We start from the raw sequence: 8,658 nt of genomic DNA on the forward strand, positions 1-8,658 counted from the left end.
AGAGCGTTGGACTAGTAACCAGAAGGTTGCAAGATCAAATCCCTGAGCCGAGAAGGTAAAAATCTGCCCCTGAACAAGGCAGTTCCTAGGCCGTCATTCTTATCTGACATGCCTAGTTAAAGGGTAACTACACCCCAAAATCGATATGTCTTAATTGGTTTCCTGCTATATTGGCACAGATACATAGATGAGTCTTATCTTCTTATGGCTTCTTATTATCTTCTTGTCCAGAGGTGCCCAGAGTAAAATGCCTGCTACTCAGTCCCAGAAGCTAAGATATGCATATATTAGTATATTTTGATAAACCCTCAAGGTTCTAACACCGTTTGAATGATGTCTGTGAGTATAACAGAACGCATATTGCAGGCAAAAACCTGAGGAAAAAAATCCAACCAGGAAGTGGGAAATCTGAGGTTGTTCGTTTTTCAACTCATTCCCTATTGAAGACAGTGGGATATTGGTCATGTTGCACTTCCTAGATGTCAACAGGCTTTAGAACCTTGTTTGATGCTTCTACTGTGAGGTGAGGGCGAATGAGAGGGGAATGAGTCAGAGGTCTGGCAGAATGCCTTGAGCTCGTTCACATGAGAGCGAGCTCTGTTCCATCGCAATTCTACAGACAAAGGAATTCTCCGGTTGGAGCATTATTTAAGATTTATTTTAACAACATCCTAAAGATTGATTCTATACATTGTTTGACATGTTTCTACGGACTGTAATCAAACTTTTTGACATTTCGTCTGCTCCTAATGAACAGGCTTCGTGAGATTGGATTTGTTTACAAAACTTCAACTTGCATTTCTTTGGGGGACCGCACAGCCCTCTGTGCTCGCCAGAGGTAGCCTGACTGCCATTAGGTACCGAGATGAGATCCTCAGACCCCTTGTGAGACCATATGCTGGTGTGGTTGGCCCTGGGTTCCTCCTAATGCAAGACAATGCTAGACCTCATGTGGCTGGAGTGTGTCAGCAGTTCCTGCAAGAGGAAGGCATTGATCCTATGGACTGGCCCGCGCATTCCCCAGACCTGAATCCAATTGAGCACATCTGGGACATCATGTCTCACTCAATCCACCACAGACTGTCCAGGAGTTGGCGGATGCTTTAGTCCAGGAGGAGATCCCTCAGGAGACCATCCGCCATCTCATCAGGAGCATGCCCAGGCGTTGTAGAGGTCATGGTTTTCCACTTTAATTTTGAGTGTGATTCCAAATCCAGACCTCCATGGGTTGATACATTTGATTTCCATTGATCATTTTTGTGTGATTATGTTGTCAGCACATTCAACTGTGTAAAGAAAAAAGTATTTAATAAGAACATTTCATTCATTCAGATCTAGGCTGTGTTATTTTAGTGTTCCCTTTTTTTTGAGCAGTGTATATTAGAAAGATTGAAAATGTATAGGGTGAAGTTGGCAATGATTATGTAGAGATATTATTATTATAGAGATAATTGCAGAGTTTTATAAAATATATAAAAGTTTTTAGCACCTATATTATTGGAAGTTTATCAATATATGGAGGATAATAATAATGTTTCAGAATCTATGGTGACAGGGCTGATAATGATTTTATATAAAAATAAGGGGAGCAAATTGAAACTGGAGAATTATAGGCCAATTAGTTTATTAAATTCAGATTATAAGGTTTTAACTAAGATACTGGCAAATAGAATGAAGCAAGTTTTAAATGATATTATAGCACCTACACAGAATTATAGTGTGCCTGGTAGAGATATTGCTGATCTAATTGTATGATAAATAAAATGGTTAAGCATAGATTTAAATAAAGCTTTTGATAGGGTGGAACATGATTTTATGTTTAGGGTAATGGATAAATATGGTTTTGGTAATACAATAATAGGATGGATAAAATTATATAAGGCGGCAAAAAGTAGGGAAATGTGTAATGGGGTTTTTACTGATTATTTTATTCTTGAGAGATCTGTGAGACAGGGGTGCCCTTTATCAGCTTTATTATTTGTTTAATCTTTTTCTGAAAAAAAGATCTTATAAATTGTGTACAGACTCCACAAGGAGGTTTTAGTTTGATTCATCAAGACGCAGATGATACCACAATAACAGTTAGAGATGAGGGAAGTGTAAAAGGGTGATGGAGTGTTTTAAAGTATATGGACAAGCATCAGGTGCAAAGGTTAACATGGAGAAGTCAGTAGTAATGAGTAAGATTAATGAGGGGAAATGTACTTTTAAGGTGGTAAAAGATTATTAAGATGTTAGGAGTGAAGGAAATGGAAGCTAGGGATTTGACATGGAGTGGTGTAATAAAGTTAGGAAGGTGGTAAATATGTAGAGGCGGGTAGTCTTTGAATTAAAAGGGAAAGTAATTGTAATAAATTCATTGATGTCAATTTTTATTTATGTAATGAACGTTTCGGATATGCCAGAATGGGTTTTATCTGAAATGAATAAGATTTTAGTAATTTTTTTTATGGGATGGGAAGGGGGGTGAAAAATCGCTTGAAGTTGGTAGATTTAAGTGTAAGGAATTAGAGTAAAAATGGAAATGTTAGGTAATATACTTTTGTTTTATAGAGAAGTGTTTGAGGATTGGGGGCAGTTTTTACCAAATATTTATTATGAATGTACCATTTTAGAAAATATTTTAAATCAGCCTATATTTTTAATCCTAAGTGTAATATGTTTTGTAAATATTTTATGAGGCCTGGGATGAGGCAGATATTAATTCCCGGGTTCCTTCCATTTCAGGCAATATATGATAATGTGTGAGTAGATGAGATAGTGGGGCAAAAATTATTTAGTCAGCCACCAATTGTGCAAATTCTCCCACTTAAGATGAGGCCTGTAATTTTCATCATAGGTACACTTTCAACTATGACCGACAAAATGAGAAAAAAAATCCAGATAATCACATTGTAGGATTTTTAATGAATTTATTTGCAAATTATGGTGGAAAATAATTATTGGTCACCTACAAACAAGCAAGATTTCTGGCTCTCACAGACCGTAACTTCTTTAAGAGGCTCCTCTGTCCTCCACTCGTTACCTGTATTAATGGCACCTGTTTGAACTTGTTATCAGTATAAAAGACACCTGTCCACCAACCTCAAACAGTCACACTACAAACTCCACTATGGCCAAGACCACAGAGCTGTCAAAAGGACACCAGACCTAGTGAATGACCGCAGAAAGCTGGGACCAAAGTAACAAAGCCTACCATCAGTAACCACACTACGCCGCCAGGGACTAAACTCGTTGCAGTGGCCCGACGTTATCCCCCTGCTTAAGCCAGTACATGTCCAGGCCCGTCTGAAGTTTGCTAGAGAGCATTTGGATGATCCAGAAGAAGATTGGGAGAATGTCATATGGTCAGATGAAACCAAAATGTTACTTTTTGGTAACTCAACTCGTCGTGTTTGGAGGACAAAGATGTGATTTTGGAGCATGCGGGCATCGATCCCACTACCTCACGCATGCAAAGTATTTGAGCTAATTCCCCAGCCGTTTGGAAATTCCGCAAGAAGCAACCAAGAGGGTCCAGTCTTGTCAGGCTATGCTGTTGGTTGACTTGTTAGTTTACGCTCCAGCACTTGCAGAGGCTCGGTGCATCTCAACAATTGCATCCAATAGCTAGTGGCCGGTTAGCTCACTTGGTTAGAGCGTGGTGCTAATAACGCCAAGGTCATGGGTTCGATCCCGTACTGGCTATGATATACTTTTTGACTGTCAAAATTGTGAGTCACATGCATGTGAATTGTCAAGGTTGCCACAGAATTGAATTTAGTGAATTGCCAAATAGCTCAGTTGGGACATGTTAGAATGAAGATCTAAAGGTCCCTGGTTCGATCCCGGGTTTCGGCATTTGTATTTGTTCTTTCCTTCTGCTCTGGCCTCAAGGAAACTATCCACAGCTTTGTTTGTGGGCCTCAATGGTGTGTGCTACGCTGCTCCTCTGAAAGTAAGTAATGTCTTTCTTTTTCATCTGACATTTTGACATCAGTGTTACAGGAAAGTTGCTTGTCATTGTTACATGACAGTAGGTTGTCCTAATAGGTTGGTTCAGAATATGGCCATTTTTGACATGAATTTAAAAATGCCTCAGATAGGACCAAAAAGTGTCTGGAGCTATCCGTCAGGGTAAGAGTGACAACAGGTTTCCACATGTCAAAATGGGGGAAATCTTAGAAAATGGCTTAATGGTTATTCATGAGAATCGTGAGAATCGTGAGTGTATCATGGGATCTCACCTGAAATCTGTGGCTTGACTACAAACCTGTAACCTATGCTACTGTGGCCTATAGAGCTAGAAGGATGGATAACCAGGTGTGTAAAGGTGTGAGGTGGGATCCTATCCCAAATGGACAACTAATCCCTATGTACTTGTGGAGATCTGAGAGGATATGATTGGTATAAGAAACACTACTCAACTTCAACCTCCAGAGGGGTCAAGAAAATTCAATTTCGTTGTCGGCAGGATTCGAACCTGCGCAGGAAGATCCTAATGGATTTCTAGTCCATCGCCTTAACCACTCGGCCACGACAACAGTCTTGTCAGCAGTGAATGGGCCACCAGGCATAGCCTACAGAAAGTGATAATTTTACAACTGAAAGACAATGCAGTAACTCATTAACTCATTATAATGCAATAAAATGAATTGTTCCCCTCATTCATTATTAAGTACAGATGTTTTCTAATTTCCTTGATCTTTGGTCAGCTCCAGAAGGTTTTCATTTGAGAGTGTTTATTATAAATTGTTATTTCATCATCTTATTATTACTGCTAAGCAGCATGACTCCTGAGAGGCACTAAACAACTGTTAGAAGTGGGATTTGAACCCACGCCTCCATGGGAGACTGCGACCTGAACGCAGCGCCTTAGACCGCTCGGCCATCCTGACTACAGCACAGTACCTGGGTATCGGGTTAAAGAGTATGGGGTAAAAGTAGAAATAGGCACAGCAACGCAATCACCACAGAGACCAGTAAATGTATGCACGATACCGACTTGCACTTTCAATAGTCATTTGTTTTTATCAATGAAAAACTCCAGTCATTGATTTAACCTCAATATGGCCTTCAATGGAAAAGAGTAGTAAATCGTCATTGAATGAACGCTAAACTGGCCTCAGAATATGGCCATTCTGATATAAATGATAAAATTCCTCAGATAAGACCGAAAAAGTGTCTGTAAATATCAGCAATCATCAGGGTAAGAGTGACAACAGGTCCACATGGGGGAAATCTTAACAAATGGCTTAATGGGTATTTTCAACGCAATCGTGTTATTATTTATTTTTAGGGTTTAACAAGGCAGCTCACCTGTGACCTGTGGCTTGACTTTAGATGTGGCCAGTTCGATTACCCTGCAGACTTTAAGAGTGTCTTCAGAATATGGCCATTTTGACATGAATTAAAAAATGCCTCAGATAGGACCAAAAAAGTGTCTGGAGCTATCCGTCAGGGTAAGAGTGACAACAGGTTTCCACATGTCAAAATGGGGGAAATCTTAGAAAATGGCTTAATGGTTATTCATGAGAATCGTGTTGTTGTATTGTTGAGTGTATCATGGGATCTCACCTGAAATCTGTGGCTTGACTACAAACCTGTAACCTATGCTACTGTGGCCTATAGAGCTAGAAGGATGGATAACCAGGTGTGTAAAGGTGTGAGGTGGGATCCTATCCCAAATGGACAACTAATCCCTATGTACTTGTGGAGATCTGAGAGGATATGATTGGTATAAGAAACACGACTAAACTTCAACCTCCGGAGGGGTCAAGAAAATTCAACTTCGTTGTCGGCAGGATTCGAACCTGCGCAGGAAGATCCTAATGGATTTCTAGTCCATCGCCTTAACCACTCGGCCACGACAACAGTCTTGTCAGCAGTGAATGGGCCACCAGGCATAGCCTACAGAAAGTGATAATTTTACAACTGAAAGACAATGCAGTACCTCATTAACTCATTATAATGCAATAAAATGAATTGTTCCCCTCATTCATTATTAAGTACAGCTGTTTTCTAATTTCCTTGATCTTTGGTCAGCTCCAGAAGGTTTTCATTTGAGAGTGTTTATTATAAATTGTTATTTTATCATCTTATTATTACTGCTAAGCAGCATGACTCCTGAGAGGCACTAAACAACTGTCAGAAGTGGGATTTGAACCCACGCCTCCATGGGAGACTGCGACCTGAACGCAGCGCCTTAGACCGCTCGGCAATCCTGACTACAGCACAGTACCTGGGTATCGGGTTAAAGAGTATGGGGTAAAAGTAGAAATAGGCACAGCAACGCAATCACCACAGAGACCAGTAAATTTATGCACGATACCGACTTGCACTTTCAATAGTCATTTGTTTTTATCAATGAAAACTCCAGTCATTGATTTAACCTCAATATGGCCTTCAATGGAAAAGAGTAGTAAATCGTCATTGAATGAACGCTAAACTGGCCTTAGAATATGACCATTCTGATATAAATGATAAAATTCCTCAGATAAGACCGAAAAAGTGTCTGTAAATATCAGCAATCATCAGGGTAAGAGTGACAACAGGTCCACATGGGGGAAATCTTAACAAATGGCTTAATGGGTATTTTCAACGCAATCGTGTTATTATTTATTTTTAGGGTTTAACAAGGCAGCTCACCTGTGACCTGTGGCTTGACTTTAGATGTGGCAACTTCGATTACCCTGCAGACGATATTTTTGTTCTTCCCGCCAATACAATCCACTGACAACGACCGACGAGTTGTGCGTTCTGAGATGCTTTTGTTATTCGCCTGTTTGTGGCCCGCTTGTGAAATTGCGCGATTCTTGCAATTCTCTTTCAGCCTCTCATCAACTAGCTGTTTTTGCAGAATATTAAAATACGAAAGTTATTCACTACTCATATTAACTAGGTATCATTTACATTACCTAAGTCATTTATTTTTCAACTGGATTTTACAAAGGTGCATGACATGCAGGCGCTAAAAAGTTGTCAGGAGTGGGTTTCAAACCATGCCTAAAGGGGAGTCTGCGACCTGAATGACTTAATGGTTATTTTCAATGCAATCGTATTTTTACTTTTCTTTTAGGGTTTAACAAGGTTTCTCACCAATGACTTTAGATGTGGCCAGTTCGATTACCCTGCAGACTTTAAGAGTGTCCATTTTGACATGAATTTAAAAATGCCTCAGATAGGACCAAAAAAGTGTCTGGAGCTATCCGTCAGGAGTGACAACAGATTTCCACATTTGAAAATGAGGGAAATCTTAGCAAATGGCTTAATGGTTATTCATGAGAATCGTGTTGTTGTATTGTTGATGCACAATTGAGAGCATCCTGTCGGGCTGTATCACTGCCTGGTACGGCAACTGCTCCGCCCACAACCGTAAGGCTCTCCAGAGGGTAGTGAGGTCTGCACAACGCATCACCGGGGGCAAACTACCTGCCCTACAGGACACCTACACCACCCGATGTCACAGGAAGGCCATAAAGATCATCAAGGACAACAACCACCTGAGCCACTGCCTGTTCACCCCGCTATCATCCAGAAGGCGAGGTCAGTACAGGTGCATCAAAGCTGGGACTGAGAGACTGAAAAACAGCTTCTATCTCAAGGCCATCAGACTGTTAAACAGCCACCACTAACATTGAGTGGCTGCTGCCAACACACTGACTCAACTCCAGCCACTTTAATAATGGGAATTGATGGGAAATGATGTAAAATATATCACTAGCCACTTAAACAATGCTACCTAATATAATGTTTACATACCCTACATTATTCATCTCATATGTATACGTATACTGTACTCTATATCATCTACTGTATCCTTATGTAATACATGTATCACTAGCCACTTTAACTATGCCACTTCGTTTACATACTCATCTATATGTATACTGCACTCAATAAATCTACTGTATCTTGCCCTATGCCGCTCTGTACCATCACTCATTCATATATCTTTATGTACATATTCTTTATATCCCTTACACTTGTGTCTATAAGGTAGTAGTTTTGGAATTGTTAGCTAGATTACTGTTGGTTATACTGCATTGTCTGAACTAGAAGCACAAGCATTTCGCTACACTCGCACTAACATCTGCTAACCATGTGTTTGTGACAAATAAATTTTGATTTGATTTGAGTGTATCATGGGATCTCACCTGAAATCTGTGGCTTGACTACAACCTGTAACCTATGCTACTGTGGCCTATAGAGCTAGAAGGATGGATAACCGGTGTGTAAAGGTGTGAGGTGGGATAGATGGCCTGCAGTCCTATCCCAAATGGACAACTAATCCCTATGTACTTGTGGAGATCTGAGAGGATGTGATTGGTATAAGAAACACGACTAACTTCCACCTTTTACCAAAACAACTAATGACATGTAAAACCACTCAGAATCCCTAACAAATGGATTCTTGATAAAAAAATATCCTAGACTATATCCAGTACAAGTCAGCTACTCAGTAAACAGGTCTATGTGACTCTTTAAATGTAAAACATACCTCTCACTCAATGTAAATCACCTTCTTCTCTCACTCAGTTCGACACAAAGCTAAAACAAACCTTTCCTAACGTGATAATACTGACAAAGTTGTTAAATAGCATGTTATTACATATTGTGTATATATTTGAACGTTTGAAGTGCTGTTTACAATACCTGTAATAGTAAAAGAACAGACAC

The 8,658-nt window shown here is 39.9% G+C and overlaps 4 non-coding genes across 4 annotated transcripts; all 4 read right to left on the minus strand.

The window, feature by feature from the left end:
• Window positions 1-4,441: 4,441 nt before the first annotated feature.
• trnas-aga (transfer RNA serine (anticodon AGA)) lies at window positions 4,442-4,523 on the minus strand. Its single transcript has one exon. It is a non-coding gene; the product is annotated as a tRNA-Ser (tRNA).
• Window positions 4,524-4,794: 271 nt separating this feature from the next.
• trnal-cag (transfer RNA leucine (anticodon CAG)) lies at window positions 4,795-4,877 on the minus strand. Its single transcript has one exon. It is a non-coding gene; the product is annotated as a tRNA-Leu (tRNA).
• An 894-nt stretch (window positions 4,878-5,771) lies between these two features.
• On the minus strand, window positions 5,772-5,853 carry trnas-aga (transfer RNA serine (anticodon AGA)). The gene has a single exon. It is a non-coding gene; the product is annotated as a tRNA-Ser (tRNA).
• Window positions 5,854-6,124: 271 nt separating this feature from the next.
• On the minus strand, window positions 6,125-6,207 carry trnal-cag (transfer RNA leucine (anticodon CAG)). Its single transcript has one exon. It is a non-coding gene; the product is annotated as a tRNA-Leu (tRNA).
• Between the last annotated feature and the right edge of the window lie 2,451 nt (window positions 6,208-8,658).

This window comes from Oncorhynchus kisutch, unplaced genomic scaffold (genome assembly GCF_002021735.2).
Source record: "Oncorhynchus kisutch isolate 150728-3 unplaced genomic scaffold, Okis_V2 scaffold4078, whole genome shotgun sequence".
In the NCBI taxonomy this organism is placed as follows: domain Eukaryota; kingdom Metazoa; phylum Chordata; class Actinopteri; order Salmoniformes; family Salmonidae; genus Oncorhynchus; species Oncorhynchus kisutch.